The sequence below is a fragment of the Felis catus genome, chromosome D3 (assembly GCF_018350175.1).
Source record: "Felis catus isolate Fca126 chromosome D3, F.catus_Fca126_mat1.0, whole genome shotgun sequence".
NCBI lineage: Eukaryota > Metazoa > Chordata > Mammalia > Carnivora > Felidae > Felis > Felis catus.
Window position 1 is genome coordinate 91,998,608 of NC_058379.1, and position 22,847 is coordinate 92,021,454.

The 22,847-nt window shown below is 50.8% G+C and overlaps 1 protein-coding gene across 5 annotated transcripts in view; it reads right to left on the reverse strand.

Annotated features, from left to right (window-relative positions):
- The window catches only part of MBP (myelin basic protein), a 116,832-nt gene that overhangs the window by 68,434 nt on the left and 25,551 nt on the right, over positions 1 to 22,847 (reverse strand). The window lies entirely within an intron of this gene.

The following is a 22,847-nucleotide window of genomic DNA, read 5'->3' on the forward strand; positions in this document are numbered from 1 at the left end:
ACAGCATGAACGGGGGAGGGTCAGAGAAAGAGAGGGAGACACAGAATCCGAAACAGGCTCCAGGCTCTGAGCGGTCAGCACAGAGCCCGACGGGCTGGAACTCACAGCCCGCGAGATCGTGACCTGAGCCGAAGTCGGCCGCTTAACCGACTGAACCACCCAGGTACCCCACCAGCTGGTTAATACACTCAATTGGGGTTTCCCAGACTGAGATCTAACAGTCTCATAAAATCACTATTTAACGGCACACAGTCGTGTTCAAACTCACTGGTAACTGAAAAGATACAAAGCAAGACAAGAACGAGAGACTGTTTTCTAACATCCTGACGTATTCTCGACTTGACAAAGTTGAGAAAAAAGTACTTTGCAGCCTTGTTGGGGATGCAGTGACACAGGAGCCCTCTGGGAGCTGGATAAACATTCACAGCAGGTTCTGTGACACCAACAATAACAAAACCAAGCTGTCCCTCCCCTGGATCAGGCTCTCGCCTCCTGCCCTCAGGGTCCAGGAGGGTCAGAGTGTCTGGGAGGGAGGACCTGACCAGGCTCAGCCCCACCCCTAGTGGCTTCCTCCTCCTGCCCTCAGCCTTCCTCCCCCTCCCCCCTCCCCCTCTTCCCCTTCTTCCCCTCCCTCTCTTCCTGCCCTCCTCCCCACACCCTTCCCCTCCCACAAGGGCAGGTCTGAACTCCTCTCCCCTGTAGACTTGGCCACCGCTCCCCACCCCCCCGCCCCTGTAGGCTCACTCCTCTCTCCCCCAACCAGGCTGTAAATTGTTTGACAAGAGGGACCTTGCCTCATAAACCCTTCTGTCCCCAGACCTCGCCAGCGTCTGGCACCCAGCAAGTGCTGGAGAGGAAACTGTTTGGCTGTTATATTTACAAAGCTTTTGGTGGCAGAGGAAGCCAAAGGTGGCTCAATGGGTGTTTTCTCATATCTACCTATTTACTCAGAGGAGAGTAAAACTTGGGTGGGCAAGCACTTCTCGATAGGTCCGTTCGTCAGCCGTGAATCCAGTCTCGTGTCTTTGTTTCACGTCGCGCTTTGAGGCTGACAGCAATGTCGCCTTCTTTGCCAAGCACACAATACCCATCACTGGAGAAGTCATCGATCGAATACAATTTAGCTGCCGTGTTCCTTCATCGCGGGTGCATCTTCTCACACTTTCACATTTAGATCAAGAAGCCCCTTACGACCAGCAGCGTCTTCTACTTAGAACCGAGGACTCCTTCCTTCTGGGAGGCTTGGAGTCTCAGGGATGAGGGCACTTCGGGGTCAGGGTCAAAGCTCGGTATTGAAAGCGAACCACTCTGCCCTCAGTGACTGCAGCTGGATGATAGGGTCACACAGCCTCCCTATCTCCGCTGCTGGGGTCGGCGCGGCCGGACGTGGTGGTGAAGAGATAGCTGGTGTCCTCAGCCCGTGCCCGGTGCAGGCCTCCCTGCTGCAGCATCAGAACGGGCACCATCTGCTCCTTCAAGGGGCCACAGGGGGAGGCGGGGCGGAGTCTCGATGACAGACGGGACCCCGAACCTCACCCACCTCCTCCGGTCATAACGCGTCATAACTCCACGCGCTGTGCAGGACGCTGTGAGAAAAGTCCACGCGCACGGCCTGGGAAATCTACTCGCTGACTTCTGTCCCAACAAAGAGTTACTTTCTGAGACCTGATGCTGTTGCTTTACCGCGAACATAAAATATATCCTTACCAAGAACACACTTCCAACAAGCGAAACGTCCACCAGCAAAACACACACGATCAAGATGGTGTGGGTCAAACGTAAGGGAATTTTCACGATAAAGAAAGTAAATAACAGACATAAAACACTCAGATACACAAAGAGGGTCGGTGCCGACGAGACCCGCGACCCAGGGTGTCACTGCCCCAACGTGTCCTGATTCTCAAATCGTGTCTGTGACTGCACGTGTCTAAATGTGTTTCAAGCAGTCATGGTTCCTTCATAATATTTGTACCAATTTTCATTTCCATCAGCCTAAATATGAGAGAGGTGACCGATGTAAGAATTCACTTACTTTTCCATATTAATTTTAGGGGTAAACACAGTAAGGCAAAAGTCTCATAATTACAAATGCCGATTTAACAATATTTTTACAAAATTTTTTTTAAACGTTTATTTATTATTGAGAGACAGAGCATGGACAGGGGAGGGGCAGAGAGAGAGGGAGATGCAGAATCCGAAGCAGGCTCCAGGCTCCGAGCTGTCAGCACAGAGCCTGACGTGGGGCTCCAACCCACGAACCGTGAGATCATGACCTGAACCCAAGTCGGACCCTTAACTGACTGGGCCACCCAGGCGCCCCTAAAAATATTTTAAGATATTGAGGCACCTGGGGGGCTCAGTTGAGTGTCCGACTCTTGATTTCAGCTCAGGTCATGATCCTGGGGTCGTGGGATCAAGCCTTGCACTGGGTTCCCAACTGAGCATGAAGCCTGCTCAAGATTGTCTCTCTCCTTCTCCCTCTGTCCCTCCCCCCCACTCACGTGCTCTCTCCCAAATAAAAAAAACTAAAAGTATTTCTAAATGCAGATGAGACTTATTTTTCAACACGGATACCACACTCATGATAAATTAAGCAATTTACCGCATCCCTGGTCTGTATGTTTTCACTCAACAGTCTTCATCCAAGTGGGATTAAAACCCCCCTCTTAACCAACGGGTTCTCTGCTCACTGAATGACACCCCTGAGGGACAGGTGCACTCAAGCCCTGCCCAGTGTCTGGCCCCCTCCCGTCCTTGTTCAGAAGAGAAGCGAGGCCCTGTCTGCTCCGGGCACTGTCATCCTAGGGGCCCCGGGTCCCTCGTCTGTGCTGTTGGACACAAGCTGAGCAGACAACGTTTCTCGTCTTTTCTGGTTCTGGGCACCGTCCTGAATGGAAACCCCGGGACGGAATCTACTGTAGCATTGGAAGTGTTTCAAAGTTCGCTTTCAGTGTAAGTGTGGGTATTTGTTGCATTTCCTAAAGAAACACTGACTTTCAAAGGAGACCTGTTGAGGGGACCAGGAGTCACGTACTCACCTACGGGGAAAGGTGCGGTGTGTGCATTCGGTGCTTGGGGGACATGCCGTGTGTGCGGTCACCTGGGGGATGTGCTTTGTGTGGTTCACCTGGGGGATGTGCGGTGCGGTCACCTGGGGGACGTGCAATGTGTGCGGTCACTGCTTGGGGGACGCTCCACCAAAGCCAGGCGAAGCGTCCGTGCTCAGGGAAGAGCTGGTTCCTCCAGATTTGACAGAAATCTAATCAGGTCAAACCAAAGACCCGCATCTGGCCCTCAACCAGCCTCAGGGAGGGCGCCTCAGGGGTCCACATGCCTGTGTGCAGTCTGAGTCCATCCTTGGATGTTAAAAAAACATTCAAACAGGAATGAGGGCTCCTGCAGATCAGCTATGAAGAGGTCATACTGCCGTGAGTGGGTCCCTAAGCCACGATGGGTGTCTTCATAAGAGGCAATTCAGACACGCAGACACAGACACACAGGGAGGGGGCCGTGAGCCAACAGGGGGTACATCCCCAGCCAAGGACTGCTGGAAACCACCGGATTCTAGGACAGAGGCTGGAACACAGTTGCCATAAGAACCTTCCGAAGACCCATCCCTGCCGACTCCTGGGTTCTGGACTTCTGGTCTCCAACAGTGTGAGAGACCAAATTCCTGGTGTTTTTAGCACCGGTTTGCAGACCTTTGTTGCAGAAGCATCAGGAAATGAACATAAGTCCCTCTACGTCCCTCTATATGTAGCACAAATAGCTCTGGATGTTAACATGAATAGTGAAACAGAGAAAGGCACTGTTTTTGGCATTAAGGAATTTCTAGTGCTTTTTTTGGTATTAAGGAATTTCTAGTCTCCTAACCTACTTACAAACCAGAGAACGTTCTCATTTTTTTTTTTTTTTTGTGAATAAAACATTAAAAAAACCAACAAAACACAAAAACCTCACCTGGCCTCGACTTCTAAACTTTAAGCATCAAAGTGTTCCTCGCGGGCCAGTGTGGGTCCTGCACTAGGGTCGGTGTGAGGAGAGAGGGACCTGGGAATTCACAGGGTTCGGCTTGGTACCCAGGAAGTACGATTCAGGGCCGCCTCCATGAGGCCCAAGCGGAACAACAAAGGATAAAATTGAGTGAAACCTACCAAAGCTGCAAACAAACCAAAACACTGGTAAAAGGCATCCGGGTTTAATTATTTTAGGCCCTGGTCTGTTCAGCTACTTGTAACTTTGTACCCATCTTGTCCAGTCATTTCCCGGCGACCTAACCCACCGTCCAGGGACCCCAGCCATCCTAAGAGATTTTCTTAAAGTGTAGCTATTTACACATACACGGAATTGTAAGTATAAAATGCGTTTAATCAGCCTTGAGTTTTTGAAAGGCTGATGGTCTGGAAGCAACAATTTTAGGAGGAATGGCCCAGAAGATAAGTTTCTTTTATTTATTTATTTATTTTTTCCAATGTTTATTTATTTTTGGGACAGAGAGAGACAGAGCATGAATGGGGGAGGGGCAGAGAGAGAGGGAGACACAGAATCGGAAACAGGCTCCAGGCTCTGAGCCATCAGCCCAGAGCCTGACACGGGGCTCGAACTCACGGACCGTGAGATCGTGACCTGGCTGAAGTCGGATGCTTAACCGACTGCGCCCCCCAGGCGCCCCCCAGAAGATAAGTTTCTAATCACCATAGCAACATCCGGAAAAAAAAAAATTAAAAAGTCTCTGAGAGAGGGCAACCCTGGAGTCACAGTTTTAAAAAAATTATACAATTTACAAAATTCTGATTCAAACTAAAAAACAGGCATCAGGAGAGGAAAGATGTTGAAAGATATTAAAAGTGATATTTTAAACCACAAGACCATTTTAAACTGTTGGACTCGGAGGCGTGACCCACCACGGGCTGCTTTAAAAAAGAAAAAAAAGAAGTGATTTTGAAAAGTCTGCAATACCTTAGAAGAAGATGACATTTCATGTGATTTCATAAAACTCGAGTTGGGACTCACAGGCTTAGACCCAGGGAGTTGGGTCTAGTTTGAGTTCCCTGACTAGGTTCCCATTCAGTCACTCACTGACTGGTTCCCACCCAAACGTGCTGGGAGCTGGGGCTGGGACAAGACAAGAGGGCTTCCTGGAGGAGTTCACAGTGCAGTAAACAAAGCGGACACGTCAGAAATAAAATCGGAAAACAAGCCAGCCGGCATTCAGTCGAACCAAGCGCGGGGTATGCAAGCTTGACTCCACCCCCGGGTGTATTTGCTGTAGGAACCACACCACACCTACTTTTCTGAGACCCCCCCCAGAAGAAAAATGACACAGCGATTCGTTGTTCTTATAATGCAAACGATGTTCAGCACGACAAGTGTAGAAGATCGGTTCATAAGATAGAAATTTTTGCATTATCTATTTTTCTGGAAAGAACTGACACCGGGTTAGTGTTGAAGGCTGTGAAAAACCTGAGATCTTACTTCTATGCAGGCTGCAGGCTGACGAGCTGGCCTGCCAGTGTCATGGGTGCTGACAGAAGACAGGAGACTCCTGGATCAGAGACCACAGATGGCTTATTACCCACAGCAGTCCTAGAACCTCATCATCTGGGCACTCGGTTCCTACAGGTTCCCACGGGTCCGTGGGGACCAAGCCCCGGTTCTTACAGGTCAGTGGGCACGGACCCAATGTGTGGGGTTGTGCTGTTGGAAGAAGGATCTTGGCTTAGGGACCCCGAATCTTGTACAAGAGACAGTATGTTTGCCCCGCCCCCCCCCACCATCCTGAGGCTTTGCCTGCAGGATGTGTAGAATACAAGAGACGCTGGGGCGTCCTCCTAAGAGCTGGTTGCAGAACAGGCGGCCTCCCGAACGTTGGCCACGTGATGGCGCATTCTCTTGGCATTGACCGCTTCACGGTCACACCCAACCTGACATGTTTCCTTCTCCAGCTCAAAGTTCTCCAAGGCAGCTGTGCTCAGCCGAGTTCAGAGGAGACAGAGGGAGGCAAGACTTCTACAGTTGGGAGGAATCCAGAGGCCTCCCAACCGGCCCATTTTACTACTGAGGTCACTGAAGCCAAGAGAGGTTCCGATGATGTGTGCTCACGCACCAGCCTCTCAGGTCAGAGCCCAGACGGAAACCTCGAGGCAGATGTGCAGAAAGGGCGTTTCTGGTCTGGACAGAAGCGTGGGGAAGGTGTCGGGGGTGGGGGGGGGCAGAGCATTCCTGATGGGGGGGGTTACGGCTCATGTCAACAGCGTGCCTCACGTGGCCCAGACAGCCCCAGATAGCCTCACGCGGCCAGGGGCCACACCTGGGGCTGGGATGGCTCCACCGCCCAGCCTGCCCAAATCTTGTGCACCCCGAGGCAGGGAAGGCTCCTGGCCCTGCCCGGGCTTCCTAGGACCTGCCCAGGACACGCCTGGTTCAGCAACTCCCCCACCCACCAAGCCCCCAGGAAGGTGGCTCAGTGAGCCAAGAGGAGTTGGCCCCACGGAGCGGGCCTGCCGGAGCCGGGGAGGCGATGAGGGGAGAGTCACAGAGCACTGGCCATCATCTCCCCCGACGTGAGCCTCCGAAGGACCCTCATGCTTCCCAGCTCCAGGCTCCAGAGTCAGCGAAGAGACAGAACACGGTCCCCACGTGCTCAGAGCGGGGGATGAGGAGCTGTGGACGGAGGTCACAGGGCCAAGCACTCGTCAGGTGGGAAGAGCAGCCACCCCGGCCCCACACCACTGGCAGGTGACACGGGCTCCCAGGAGGGGAGGGCTGCTGGGGACCCGGCCCCGGAGGGCTCGGGGCAGGGTGACGATTCCTCGGCCGTGGCTTGGGCGGCACGGGCACCGGGGACGCGAAGGCCAGGCTGCCGGCACGTTTGTATGGAGAACTGTGGACGCTAAGGGAAACTTGCTCCCTTTTATTTCACTCAAGAGGCAAAACGTTCTTTTATGCTCGGAATGAGTCCAGGCCCTATACGGGCTGGCTGTGTACACGCCGAAGGCCTACAGCTCCGTCCTTCGGTTGCATCCCAAAGATGCACGTGCCACCGAAGCAGAGGAGAAGCCACGGCCAAGGTCTGTCTGGCCGACGCGGTCTGGGGCTGAGCCGCTCTTCATGGGCTAGGGCGGAGCGAGGGTCAAATCACCGCTATTTTATGTGCATGGAAACATCCTCCTGTATGTTCCTGTTATTTAAATGTGGTGATAAACTTTGTCTGAAACCGTGGAAGTAAAAATTCCTGAGTATGATTGTGTGTGTGTGTGTGTGTGTGTGTGTGTGTGTATCTGTGTTGGGGGTGTAATAGAAATAGTTCGTACAACTTTGCACTCATTACTACGCAATTTTGGTTTGTTTCTTAAAAACGAAGGATCAGGGGCGCCTGGGTGGCTCAGTCAGTTAAGCGTCCGACTTCGGCTCAGGTCATGATCTCGCGGTCTGTGGGTTTGAGCCCCGTGTCGGGCTCTGTGCTGACCGCTCAGAGCCTGGAGCCTGTTTCAGATTCTGTGTGTCCCTCTTTCTCTGACCCTCCCCTGTTCATGCTTTCTCTCTCTCTGTCTCAAAAATAAATAAACGTAAATAAATAAATAAATAAATAAATAAATAAATAAAATGAAGAAATGGGGTTGCCACCAGGTCTGAAGGTCAACCAATATATTACTCTTCCATTTCATAGCACATCACCTACAATGCTGGAAAACACCGCTGAGATTGTGAGAAGCTCGCGTAACTGAGATCTAACATGTAAAAATGTGGGGCGCCTGGGTGGCTCAGTAGGTTAAGCGTCCGACTTCGGCTTAGGTCATGATCTCGCGGTCTCTGGGTTTGAGCCCCGCATCGGACTCTGGGCTGACCGCTCAGAGCCTGGAGCCTGTTTCAGATTCTGTGTCTCCCTCTTTCTCTGACCCTCCCCATTCATCCTCTCTCTCTCTCTCTCTGTCTCAAAAATAAATAAATGTTAAAAAAAAACGAAAAAACGAAGGATTGTACTGATTCCTGCTCTAGGCTGGGTCTGGAGAAGCAGCAGAAGAAACTAGAAAACATTGGAAGCTCTTAGGATCGAAGCAAAGAATTTGAAGCAAAATGAAAGCCAGGCTCATGGCTCATCTCTACGGCATGTCCTCCTTATTGCAGACTCAGAATGCAGGTATTAGTGCAAAAGGGCAGGCCTCCGACAGTCTAGACAACGGCTTCTCGGTGTGGTGTTCCTGACACCGTGGGCTGGATGCATGTTGGCTGTGCGGTGTAGGGTTTCCTGTCCACTGTGGGATGTTTCGCAGCGTCTCTGGCCTCTACCCACACGACGCTCATGGTATCCTGCTGCTGTGACAACAAGAAATGTCTCCTGACGTTGACAAACGTCCCTGAGGATGGGAAGGGAGGCTCACTCTTAGCTGAGAGCCCCTGGTCTAGACCAAAAGAAGTATTTGAGAAGGAGAGAAATCCGTAAAGCCATTCACTAGTGTGCTAGTTGGTAACAAATTCAAATACTTTGTAAGTCATCAAAAACTCTTCTGAGTTTAATTTGAGAGAGGCGACAACATGACCGGATTAGAAACCGAAGGTGAGAACCAGATTTAATTTAGAACAAGGGGCCCGTTGGCAATGGTTCTTAGACGGGACGTCGGAACACAGCACGAAAGAAATAATGGATAAATCAGACCTTGTCGAAATTTAAAACTGTGTGTTGCAATGGACGCCATCAAGAAAGGAAAACAACAACCTGGAGAAAGAGAGAAAATACTTTCAAATCATCTATCTGGTAAGATATTCGTGTCCAGAATATGTAAAGAGCTCCTACCATTCAACAATGAAAAGACGAAACGCCTAATTTTTTAAAAAACGGGCCAAGAATCTGAATAGGCATTTCTCTGAAGAAGACAGACAGATGGCCAGTAAGTACAGGAAAAGATGCGCAACATTATCGTGCATGAAGGAAATACAATCAAAAGCACAACGTGAGGCACCACTTTGCATCTGCTAGGACGGATACAAGCAAGAAGACTGACAACAGTAACTTGGTCAGGACACGGAGAAGTCGGAAACCCTCAGACACTGCCAGTAAAACGGTGCAGCCACTGTGCAAAACAGCTTGACGGGTCCTCACACGGTTCATCACAGAGTTACCGTAGTAGGACTCATCAGATCCACTCCTGGGTACACGCCCGAGAGAAATGAAAACGTACGTCCACACAAAAACCTGTGTAAGAGTGTTCATAGCAGCATATTCACAATACCAAACGACGGAAGCATCCCAAATGACCAGCAGCGAATGCATGGATAATTAAAATGCGGCATATTCCTACAAGGGCATATCATTCTTTAACAGCAAGGAACAAAGTGTTGCCACCTGCCACAGGCATGAGCTTGAAAACACTGTGCTATACGGAAGGAGGCGGTCGCCAAACATCCATGCTGCGTCATCACCTATAAAAGAAACGTCCAGAACGGTCAAATCCAGAGGGACTGGAAGTACGTCAGCAGTTGCCTGGGGTGGACGGGGTTAAGTGGGGGCTTCTAGTGGCTGCGAGGTCTCCTTGAGAGGTGACAAATACGTTATAAAGTCAGACTGTGGTGATGGCTGCACAATCCTGGGAAGATACTAAAAAGGACTGAGCTGTACGTTTCAGAAGGGTGAAGGTTAAGGGTATCTGAATTTATCTCAATAGAACTATTGGTTAGAAGAAAAAGAGCGGAATGCACCCCATAGCCAGGACCCGGTGAGCTTCTGGCTATGACGTTAAAGGTGAGGAATCATTCCTCACATAGCTGGCTCATCCGCTGTGGGGACCGCGTGGGATTCAGCGCTAGGATCCCAGACTGGTTTTTGAAATGTGGGGGATTAAAATTTTGGAAGACTTTATTCTAAGTCTTAGGCTGGTTATTTCTACACCTGGCGACAGTGGTTACCTCCAATGCATTTATGAACAAAGGCACAGAAAACGTCTCCTGCTCAATATCGCAGACCCCAGAAGAAAGAAAGAAACAAACAGTGATGTTACAAGTCTCCATGGGGTGAGATTGCAAAGTCAGGGCTCCTTATCCAGACCTGTCTGTTTTAATGGCATCAAAGAAAACACAGCAAGTATTTCTGCTAACAAGAGTATATGAAAATCCAGGTTTTTTTTTAATTAAGAAACTATATAAGAGAAAAGAAAACACATATGCACAAAAGCTCGTACATGAGCTTTTGCTGCTAGCCGTGGTATTTATAAGCCCCAAAAGGTGGAAAGAGCCCTGATGCCCATCCGTGGGTGAACGGATGCACCGAATGTGGTCCGTCCACACAACGCAACATTATTCAGCCGTAAAAAAGAATGGAGTGCTGGCCCGTGCTACGTGGACTCTGAAAACATTATGCTCCACGAAAGGAGCCAGACAGAAACGAGCACCTACCAGATGATTCCATTCGGGTGAAATGCCCAGAACAGGGAAACCTAGAGACAGAAAAGAGATTGGTGGTTGCTGAGGGCCGGGGCACGGAGGCTGAGGGCTGGAGTGAATGACAGCTTCTCTCTGAGATGACGCCAATACCTAAAATTGACCGTTGGTGACTGTCCTTCATATCTGTGAATACACCAGAAACCCACTGAATTGTACACTTCAAACGGGTGAATGGTACGGCATGTGAATTACATCTTCATAAAGGTGTTTTTAAAAAGCGTGGGAGCTGGGCCTGCAGGCAGTTAACAGCGAAAGGTCCCCGCATCACTGGAAGGGAGTCTGGAGCTCAGTATTCGAGGCTGTTTATGGAGCCGTTACCCTAGATTAGGAAGTGGCTCTTTTAACTACTTAAGTGTTAAAGCCACCGCTTCTGCCAAGATCATTTTGTAGTGTAATTAGGACTGCGGTGTTCCAATAATCAGGGCAAAGAAATGAGCCCAGGGTTTGATTTAAACAGTGACTTTCAGAAGTCACAGCAAAACAAGCACTGACCAGCGTCACAGCAAGACTGTTTATCGGGGCCCGTTGCGTAACCGGACACAGTAACTTCTATTTTCGGAACACAAATATCTTGCCATTTATTCCTGGAAGCTACTGCTGTATCAGCCGGTCACGTCTTAAATGAGAAGGATGGTCATATACGGAAGGGTGTGAGGGGGAGAGGAAGAGAGAGACTGTTGAGCGTAGCTCTTTCGCTTAGAGTTCTAGAGTAAATTGCAACTTCGATGAAAACGCACTGAAAGGCGATTCACGTAAGGAAGTTCATTCAGTTCCAAAGGATATTCCACATTACTGAAAACAGAACAAGGCGGTGGAAAACTCTGATCTTCTCAACTGGAAGCTGAATGCATTGCCTTCAGTTTCATGTAATAAAAACCCCGGGGTCCTACTTACGTTCCCCAAACATATGCCCCCATGCCCGCACATGCTTATCCACTTGCTTCCCCCAATGCGGATAGGGCAGAAGGACAATAAGGTCTAACACGTCTGTATTTCTGACCGTAGCCCTCAGCGATGCCAGCCTCCCGGCCTCCTTGCTGAAAGTGGTCCCAACGGCCCCGTGTGGGAAGCCTGCCAGCTACCATTACTTATTTTGCAAACCTGCCTCTTCTATTTTCCGTACTTTAGAAGAGGTGAACGTAAAAGAGAAATTTCCCAGAGAACTAGAATTGCACCTGCGCTCTGGTGCCCTCGCTCTAAGCGAACACACTCGCGCTGCACATGGAATTATCCCTGGTCCACGCACACGCTCGTCTTCCAAGCGGAACCCTGCTGTCCCTGTGATGGGGGCCGAGCCGTGAGAGCTGCAGACCTGGCCCCAGCGGGCTTTCGGCGCCGGAGAAACCAATCAGGCTACGTCTGTGGACTCCATTAAGAGACTGGGAAGGTCTGGAGAACTTCAGGAGTACAGGTGGTGATAGGTCCGATCACCAGGGGTGATAAGATCAAGTCCTCCCTCCATCAAGGGTCTGAACGTGACGTTGGCTGCAAAGGCACATTCAGGAGAAATTTTCTTTTTCAGGCCACAGACCTCTCTTGTTTCGTAACTGACGATAAAATCAACGCAGCGTCTAGTTAGATGAAGATACAAATTATAAACATAGTTTGAACCAGGTCTTCATGGACCCGACAGGTCACGTGGAGGCTGGGTCACCCAGGACAGATGCGCTCCGTTGGGTTTCTCCGTGTTGCTCGTGAAGCATCCTGGTGTTCTGAGCACTGTGGGAACTGTGACTTTAAAAAACCACACTCCGTCTCCTAGTAGAGTGCTATCATGTATGTTCACGAACAAAGACCAGAAAATCAAAGACTGATTTTCTTTTTAAAACACTGAAGAGCTGGCTAGAAAGGCATGAAATGCAATGTTCCTAAACCGAGTAACTAAATACTTTGCATTCGAACCATCAAAGGAGAAGAGTCTGTGCATTAAACACGGCTCGTCAAAAGGAAGAATCATACACTCTCGGAATATTCTACAAATACCACATCACATTTCACCTTGAAATGCACTGCAATGAACCGTTTTTTAAAACACTGCAATTGTGACAAAGTAGAATAGAAGGACAGAAAAAGGATTTTTGCATTCAATTTATTTGGTGTGTGGGTGGCAGTCACAAGAGCCCTTTAATTAATTCAATAGAAAAAAAAATCTAAGACCCATGATTTTAGCGCCTCAGGAACAACGAGCCAGGACAGCCTAGACGATGAAGCGAACGTGGCCGTCAGCGTCACTGGGCGTCCCTTAGACACACGTGCTTTCACGGAGGCCTTACTTTCTAGAAAGACAAGGACATACATTCGATCAGGCCATTTCCTCTCATTGTTTCCTGCCCTGAGATGAGCCTGGGCTGGGGCCACTGCCCAGAAGGCCAAGAGCTCCCAGGAGCTGTGGTGTCTGAGGGCATCCCTGGTTGGGGGTTCCACCACTCCCCTTTGAGAAGGCCAGCCGCTGCGTCCCCTCCCCCACTGAATCTGGCTCAAGTCTGGCCTCTTTCTTTCTTCTTCTTCTTTTTTTTTTAAGTTTATCTATTTATTTTGAGAAAGACAGAGATAGCATGAGCAGGGGAGGGGCAGAGACAGGGAGAGAGTGAGAATCCCACGCAGGCTCCGTGCTGCCAGCGCAGGACCAGATGCAGGGCTCAAAGTCACAAACTAGGAGATCGTGACTTGGGCTGAAACCAAGAGTCGGACGCTTAACCGACTGAGCCACCCAGGCACCCCTAGTCTGGCCTCTTTCAACGCTCCTCAGGCACCAGGGGGAGGAGGTCTGGACAGTGAGGAGCCAGCTGGGGCCCTGGTCCCTCCTGGAGGCGGTGCTGGGATCCCCAGAGCCGCTGCTGTTGCACAAGTCCTCGCAAAGCCACTCCCGCACCCACGGAGGCTCTAAGCCTCCACTTGGGACCACATGCATGCAGAGTTCAGGGTTTCAGAAGCGGCTTCTGTAAATTCCACTCACTGAGTGCAAACTGATGTCTCTAAATCATAGCACAGAGCCTGGGGACAGCAGGGCCCCACAAGTGCGTGCAGAGCAGACAGGCGAGATGCCCAAATGCACACAAAACTCAGTGCTCGGGGCCAGCAGGGTGCCCACGGCACCTTTCACGGGAGAGGAAACGGACTGAGAGTGGGTGCTGGCATCCGGGGCAAAACCCCAGAGACACACACAAGGGACCTGGCATTGGGGGTGGGGTGCTGTGCGAGCACAGTGACACAGAGTAGCTGCAAGAGGGGGTCTGGGAGAAGCCAGAGACTAGACGGCAGGTGCGAGGCGGCCTGGCCGGGCCCCGGGGGCAGGAGAGGACGGCCTGGCTGGAGGGAGAGCTGAGCCGGCAAGGCCCTCCTCAAACACATCGGAAAGCAGCACCGGAGCTAGCCTTTACTTTTAAATCTGAAGACGCTGGTGTTTTCTTACGTGTCTTAACGCAATTTCGAGGCAGGAGCACACGCCTCCCTGCCCTAATCCTACCACGCCGTGTGTAATTAATGTCATCACCCACCTGCCTTACTTGTTGACGTATGGCCCGTGTTTGGTTACACATGCCTCGTGCTCAAGTGTAATTTAGGGTGCATTAAATAACAGTCTGTTTTGCAAGGGCCAATAGCCACAGAAACATGAAGAATGAACTTTATCTAGGTTTTTGCCTAACTATAGGACAATTAAAGTAATGCAGGTACCAGGTCACGGCTAGGAGACTAGGTTGGATGCATGTGACTGCGGAGCTGGGCTGAGCAGGAGAAGGTGAGCTGGAGGCTGGTGATTAGTGTTCACGGCGTTTGGGGCTGGCGGGCTCGAAACACCCCCTCCACACACACACACACACACACACACACATGGAAGACAACTTTTCACAAGCATATTCCAGCACATAAAATCTCCTGCTTCCAAATTTAAACGTTTAAAACCACACTGCCAAAGGAGTTAAGTGAGAAAAGATAGGAAATAACATTTTGACACCTGGATTTTTACATTTCGTTTCGTTAAAAGTACCGTAAGAGGGTTTTACGAAGTATAAAGATGTTCTCTCTCTCTCTCTCTTTTTTTCTTTCTGAGTGAGGAAAACTTTTAGAGTTTTATTCAGTGAGAATTGTTGGTAAACTTTCAGTTTGCATTGAGATAGAAAGAACTCAAAATTGCGTCATTAGACTTGAAAAATAGTTTTGCTGGTATAGAGTTCTAGGTTGACATTTACTTTCTTCTAGGTACGTTAGAGAGTCTCCCACTGCTTCTGTCTTCCAGCTATCAGGTTAAAACCATCCCTTTTGCTCAGGCTTCTATAGATATCCCACTCCATTTAGTGCTCCACAGTTTCATGTAGAATGTTGGATGACTGTGGCGCTTGGGTGGCTCAGTTGGTTAAGCATCTGGCTTCGGGTCAGGTCATGATCTCATGGTTCATGAGTTCGAGTTCCTCTTCGGGTGAGGATGAGCCCTGCTTCCGGTGAGCCTCGCTTCTGTCTCTCCCACGAGGGATTCTCTCTCTCCCAATCTCTCTGCCCCTCACTCGCTTGCGCCCTCTCTCTCTCGAAAAAAAAAATGTCAGATGACTAACTATATAAATATAGTCATATATGTATTTGTTATTTAAGGCCATCAGTGGGTTTCTGGAATCAGTGTTTTGTGTCTCTCCATAATTTAGGAACATATATTTTCCATATTTTTGTATCTTTGGACTACTTTCAAGTAACTTCTCCGTATCTAGCTTTTAATTCAATAATTTTTTCTTCAGCTGTATCTAACGTTTACTTCAACCTGTCAACTGAGTTTTACATTTTTCATTTAAAAAAATTGTATTTAACTTATTTCAAACCTTACTGTTTTTTATATTCTCTGTCCCTTGCTTATAATTTTTTTTATTTTAACTTGTTCTATTGTTTTATTTTTTAAAATTTACATCCAAATTAGTTAGCATAGGGTGCAACAGTGATTTCAGGAGTAGATTCCTTAGTGCCCCTTCCCTATTGAGCCCATCCCTCCTCCCACAACCCCTCCAGTAACCCTCAGTTTGTTCTCCATATTTATGAGTCTCTTCTGTTTTGTCCCCCCTCCCAGTTTTTATATTATTTTGGTTTCCCTTCCCTTATGTTCATCTGTTTTGTCTCTTAAAGTCCTCATATGAGTGAAGTCATATGATTTTTGTCTTTCTCTGACTAATTTCACTTAGCATAATACCCTCCAATTTCATCCACGTAGTTGCAAATGGCAAGATTTCATTCTTTTTGATTGCCGAGTGATACTCCATTGTATACATATGCCACATCTTCTTTATCCATTCAGCCATCGATGGACATTTGGGCTCTTTCCATACTTTGGCTATTGTCGATAGTGCTGCTATAAACATTGGGGTGCACGTGTCCCTTCGAAACAGCACACCTGCATCCCGTGGATAAATGCCTAGTAGTGAGATTGCTGGGTCGTAGGGTAGTTCTAGTTTTATTTTTTGAGGAACCTCCATCCTGTTTTCCAGAGGGGCTGACCAGCCTGCATTCCCAGGTTCTTTCTTAATAATAAAGCAGCACAGAGTTTTCATACGAAAGGACATGCTTTTCCCTGTCGGTATCAGAGACAAATCTGCCTTCAAAGATTAAGTTCCTTAGTGGCGTCCCTGAGCTCACCTGGCCTGGACTGTGACACGGGGTTCAGCCAGCCTTGTGTGAGCTGCCAGAAAGGCAAGGGACTGAGTCACTGGGGGTGATGACAGCCACTCAGCACCCAAAGCGGCCTCAGCCCCAGCACGGCCGGCTCCGGGAAACGTGGCTCGTCACCTGTCCCAGAGGCCCCCCGTCTAACACCCTCCACGTCACTGATGATTCACGAACAAGTATGTGCTCGGCCCCACCCGAGACCATGTTTTCGGTCCCAGGTAAACCCCAAAGAAAGCTTAAAAACCGCTTCACACAAAGCACACTCATCACAAGCTCAAAAGCCTTCTCGATTGAAACACACACACACGGAATGAAAGGAGCTGTGCTTCTGCTCGCTCCATGCTCCCTTTCACGCTGGGGCAAGATTTCGGACTCCCCTTCCTCCCCGTCCGCACACGCACAGTAACAGAGCATCACAGACGCAGCGACAGAGCCATTAGGGAAGATCGGCCAGTGAAGTGAGAAAGCTCGGTGCGTCCAGCTGGAAACGAGACGGCAAACAGGCCCGTCTCACAGGAGCACCGGCCGCCTCGTCTCGGGCCAAGGACATAAGTCCGGGACGGGAAACAGAAGACAGGTTTGCGGGCCGGGCGAACACGGAGGACATGTGACATCTGGTGCGTGTTCTGTCCCGTCTGTAGTTTTACGCAAACAATTATTTTATTGGCGCCTGATTTCACTTTAATAACCAGTCTTAATATATCACTTACATCTAACCACCGCTCGGGTCTCAAGTTAGCAGCTTGTGAACTGGGTCACAGTTTCTGATAAAAACCAGCTTTGCACACGAACTTGCAGACCTCGGAAACCCTACGGTAGCACGCAAGGACACGGAACATGAGCGTCGCACGGGTGTCCCGGCCGCGGGCGGGGTTTTCAAGCCCCAAACCAGACGCCGGAGCCCTCGGGGTCCCGAGCCCGGAGACTGTCGGGAGCCCTTCCCAACCGCAGGCCCAGGATCCCGAGGCCTTGGCTTCGAAGGAGGAGCGGGCATGGAAGGGGTCCCCCCAGGGTGGAGGGTGGCCGGCTCCAAGCCCCGGGGGCGCCGGGCAGGGGGCAGGACGGGACAGCCTGCGGGCTGACAGTCCACAGGCTGGCTGCTGACGGCTCGGCTCGTGGGTTTACGTGGCCTGGGGCACCGCGTCACAATCAGCCCGGCGCTATTTTTACTAAGGGTTGTTGAGGGGTGGCTGTGTCACTAATTACACCTTCTGTCTTCGGTAATTACACTGGTGTTTGTCCACTCACTGCCGCCTGACCCGCAAAGGTGTGAGCGTTCTTGCTTCAGCTGACGAAACAAGTGCCTGCTTCCGACCCTTCGACGGCAGAGTGAACCTTAGGGTCGTGTTTCTACGCAAATCGGTGATAAGGGACTTTCTCTTTGAGTCCGTCCTACAGGCAGGAGCACTGCTGACTCAACACATTCTAGAATCTGCTGTAAGCACTTAGTAAGACTATTCTCTAAAGTTGGTAAAAAAAACTCTGTATCTCGGACACAGCACCGACATGCCCACCAGTGGGCACTGCGGCCTTTCCCTGCGGGGCACAAACACCTGCCCGCTGGGTTGGGAGCCCCTCCCCCCCGCCCCCCCTCCCCCCCCCCCCCCCCCCCCCCCCCGCCGAGCTGGCTCTGGTCCCCAGCGCGAACATGACTTTACAAAACCCAACGGCAGGAAGATGGTTCGCGTGACATTCTCTGGCTTGTGCTCAAGTCAGATGCAGACTCACCGTGAGTTTTCCAGAATTGTAATGAGAAGGTTATTGACTATTCACAGATTTTGGAAGGCTTCTTTCAAAGGGCATGTCTTTCACATTATTGTATTTCTCTCTTTTTCGGCGCTCACTGAAGTTCTCTGGAAGCAAGCAGGAGGGTGGACTCGAGTGCGCATTGAACCCCGAAACAGCCTGTGTCAACATACGCTGTTGGAACGCGCACGTGCCTGAATTCTGACCCGGGCGGTCCGCCCTGGAGCGAGACGGAGACAGAGCCACATGCTGTGGGCCTTCCGGGCCGCGGGGGGCAAGAACACCTTCTTTCTCTCTTTTTTTTTTATGCTTATTCATTTTTGAGAGAGAGCGAGAGCAGGGGGGTAGGGCAGAGACAGAGAGAATCCCAGGCAGGCTCCGTGCCGTCAGGGTGAAGCCAGGCACGGGGCTCAAACTCACAAGCTGTGAGACCATGACCTGAGCTGAAGTCACGTGCTCCACCGGCTGAGCCCCCCAGGCGGCCCGAGACCTCCCTCTCACCGTCGGAGGCTGTAGGGCACCAGCATCACCCTCGGCAGTTTCTGGTACTTCTAACTGTGTGTGTGTTGTTCCCGGGATTTTGCCTTCTGCCTTCACCATTAACCTTTGCACGAAACTATATGACTTTGACAGAGACCAGAATTCTTTTCGCCGACAGAAAGGTGCTGACGCTTATCTGACGGGGTTCCAGGTACCCTGAGGATTAGGGTGACGGGGATGGAACATCCAGCGGGGCCGTGCCGCACCTCCAAACTTAGACCATTTAAGTCTAAGTGATTTAAAAATAAATAACATTTCAAATGTGGCTCTTGGGTCGTGCTAGCCGCACATCACGTGCTTCTGGGCCACATGCGTCTGAGAGACAGTTGAACGTTCCACCATCAGGGTCGGGAGGAATCCTTTACAGGGGTGTGTGTGTGTGTGTGTGTGTGTGTGTGTGACAGAGATGCAGAGACAGAGACCAAGACTGACAGAGAATGAGCTCTGAGGTGCTGCTGAGGGTAAGGCACAGTGGAAGTCTCTACCTCGCCGTCTAAGAATTTACTAGATGTTGTCTAGATGTGTCCGTGTTTCAGACCATCAGACTATTTGGTACATGCCTGTAAGGAAACACCTTCTGCTTTTCAGTTCCCCAGGCTTTCATTTTTTTAAATATTTTTTTAACGTTCATTCACTTTTTGAGAGGCAGAGAGAGTGTGTGGGCAAGGCAGGAGCAGAGAGAGAGGGAGACACAGAATCCGAAGCAGGCTCCAGGCTCCGGGCTGTCAGCACAGAGCCCGACGTGGGGCTCGAACCCACGGACCGCGAGATCATGACCTGAGCCGAAGTCGGATGCCTAACCAACTGAGCCACCCAGGCACCCCTTCACTTCCTGAAGCTTTTAAACATATGATTAACACAAGAATTATCTGGGTTCTCAAAGTTTCCTTTAGGTGATGTGCCTCGAAACTAGACATTATGCATTTATGGCTCTAACAATTGCGAACGCACTGCAGTCAAATCAGGAAGGGAAGTATTTCCGGGTGAATTCCGTGCTCAGTCAGTCTCACGAGGCTGCTGGCTGGAGCCTGGGTGGCTGCAGGGAGTACAAGCGCCTGGCCCGGGGCTCGCAGGCTGGCGACCCCGGGGGAGCCCGGGCGACCTGGAGCTGGCGGTGGGAGGGGTGCACTGGCCACACTCACCCGCAGCGCCAGGGAGAGAGGGGGCCTGGGGACACATCCACGAGCAGAGCTGGCCCAGGTCAGGACCCTGTTGAACTTGACTTCCATGTGGGGAGGAGACAGGATTAGCTCGAACCAATGATGGTTTCAAACAGAACTCCTTCTCACCCTTGAGGATGGTACAGCCAGAACGGAGCGTTCCAAACAGGCGGGGCAACCTAACAGCATCCATCCCATACCCGGGATGAGAACTTGCTGGACCCAGGGCTCCGTGGAGGCGTGGCCCTGAGGAACCAGCCAGCAGGCGGACAAGGTCTGCCCCTCGCACAGCGGGGATGTCAGTGGTTTCAAAGGAAACGTACTTTCCCGTCAGAGGGAAAGACGGTCCGCACGTTGCTGGGTATATTTGTACATCTGCAAACTGGTGCCTCTTTTCTCAGAGCATCCTTCGAATGTTCTCTGGAGAGTCTCATCAAGGAAGTGGGTTTTAATGATCATTAAATACGCGAATGAACTTTTCAGGGATGTGAACGCCCCCGGAGAGGCAACGTGCACGGGCTGGTGGTTCCTGGCTGGCATGCGCTCGGCTTTGAACAACAGCCCAGATAATCCGTTTAATTGGAAATACCAAACTACGAAGTTACTCCCCACTGTAAAACTTAGATGTGAATGTTTGCAAGCTCTCAGATTTTGTTTTTCAGTGTGGTCTATTTTTCCTTAGGCTGATTAAACAGAAACCTCCAGAAACATGGCCAGGCACCTGTGGAGAAAGTGTGTGAGGCCAGATACGACCACGAGGAGAAGTCCAGGCCACCCCCAGATGAAAGCAGGTTTTCAGGACTGTTGTGCTTGGCTAGGATTTCAACATTTTAACTCATCGCTTGATTTCGCTCATTTTGGAAAAAGGAGAAAATATGTCAACGCAGACTACTGGTTGTCTTTATTTTTCACATTTCCAGTAGGAATGATTCTAACGAGTCACACCCTCTACTTTCACGGGAGAAGAAAGAAATCAGGGGACTTTAAGGGCTCCTTTTTTTAAAGTTTATTCCCAAGGAAACTGATGTCAGTGTTCAAAAACAGAAACAGACAGACAAACAAAACGGACAAAGCTGAGAATTCAGATGTTAAGAAATAGTTCAAGGGCACTGGAAATCCTAATTCCTTAAGGTAGGTAGGAAATTGGGAAACGGGGAAATGCAGGGTCCCACGCCGAGTGGGATACAAACCCAGGGCAGCCTAAGCAACATACGTGGTCTCTGGCTGGAGTGCCTGAGGTGTATGGACCCTAACCTTAGGGCCCGTCATCTGTGGACCCTCTGCTCAGGGCCTGTGGCATAAAGACCACGTCCCAAGTGCCCATCATGTACGGACCCTCTGCTCGGGGCCTGTTGCATACGCAGTTCCTCCCAAGGAACAGTTGGTCTGACACCTTCTATTCAAGCCGATGAAAGGTAAGGAATCCCTGTAGTAGCCAGTGAGCCAAATGTCTCCTCTCCCTGTGCAGGTGTCCTGCCAGGTTCCCCAGGGCCATCGGCCAGGTGCAGCCTCCCCAAAGGCAGGGGAGTCTATTTTTAGCTTGTGGAACCAGTTTTCCTGGAGCCTCTGTGGGAGGGGGAGGGGCCTGCTGAGAACCCTGTGAGTCTGGCCTGGAGCCGGGAGTGGGGGGGGGGGTTCAGCAGCAAACGTGGGCGCCCTCTGGCTCATCCAGGGCGGCTGGGACCTTTTGGTTCTACCAAGTCACCTTGCTAGACAGGGAGCGACTGATAAAGAGCTGATAAGTTAGTGAGCTGGCGCTATCTGGAAATCAAATTCTACCACGAGTCTTAAAAACATGGGGAATCAAAGGCAAAATAGGGGTTTCTTCATTTCTGGGAACGGGAAGGAATCACGGAAACGTTCTGTTCCCGTGGTTCCTCCCGGGGCTGGGGTCTTTGTCCCTCACACTCACCATGGGGTGTTCTGCTCTGTGCTGGGGCCACGGGCACAGGGTTGTCAGCCACCTTGCTACGCGGCCGTGCGTCCCGCCCCAGGGTTACCAGCAATGCCAGGGTGGAAAGGGGGGCCTTTCCTTTCACCTTTGGAGAAACTCCAGAGTAATTCCTTCCGTACGCTCCTCCCTCCTGCATCCGACACATCCTCTTTAGGAGGAGAGAGAAGCCGGTAAGAAGGCACAAGGTGCTGAGTCACGGGCAGAAACCCGAGAGCTGGAGACTGGAAGGTCCCGGCAGGAAGCGACTACGTCTCCTTCCCCGGCGCTGGACAGAGGGCCTGGCCGGACCAGGAAGCTGTGCAAACAACCAATGCCAAAACCCTCGTGCACGGCACGATGCGGGAGGTGAGGGGTGGACAGGCCAGGGAGCAGCTCCCGCCAGAGGAGGAGGCCAGGGTTTGGGGGGGAAGGGAAGGGACTCTGCCTTGCAGCTGTCCCCCACTAACAGGTCAGCCCAGCACCCTGCCACGACAGGAGCTTTCCTTCCACTCTCCCGCGAGTCAAAACACGCCTCACAGGATGACATGCAGAAACACACAGAATGGGTGACAGTGGCAGGAGCTCGTGTACTTGTTTTCGGCCCTGGTACAAGTCTACGTGCCATGTAACATCTCTGGCACTCGCTCTGAACGGTATCAAACATTTTCTATCCAGTTACAAAACAGTTTTTTTACGAAGAGCTTTTACACCTAACAACCACCTGCAGGAACCAGGGTCCGTAAATTTCCAATGTTGCAAACCATCCAAACGTTACACATCAGATGTCAGGAGACAAGAGCCTCAAGTATAGGCTTTACTGCTGCTCAACAACCTTTCTTAGGTAGAATTAACAAATTAAGACCATGTCTCTGGGTTTTATGAGGTCCAACGACAGGAAAGAAACTGAGAGCCACAGAGTGGCGTTTAGAACCGGAGTCGCAAATCTGTCCCTACAAGACTTGCGCTCCCGCGGCCCTGACAGGCCAGAGCTCCGCCTAGGGCCCCTCTCCACTTTCACCTCTGGGGGAGACTCTGCTCTGGGTCAGAGGGCACCCCGGCCCCCGAATCTCCAGGCTCCACGGTAACCCGGCACAGAGCTCAACCCCTCTGCCCATTATGACAACGAGAGTATCACTAGAATGGTTTGACCTTTAAAAATTAACAAGTCCGTCCCCGTTCAGTATTGACTGGAATCGCTGAAGTATTCATGAAATTTTCCCCTTTCGGCGGGAAAGGGAGGATTCCGAACCCACAGCAACGTCACAGGCACGTAACTCCCTTCCCGTTCACCCTGGGCCTGCAATCGTGAGTCAAGAAACTAGATGATGCTGTTTGCAACTTCAGTTGAGGTAAAACATGGCCAAGAACAGGGAGTTCTCACTCATTCC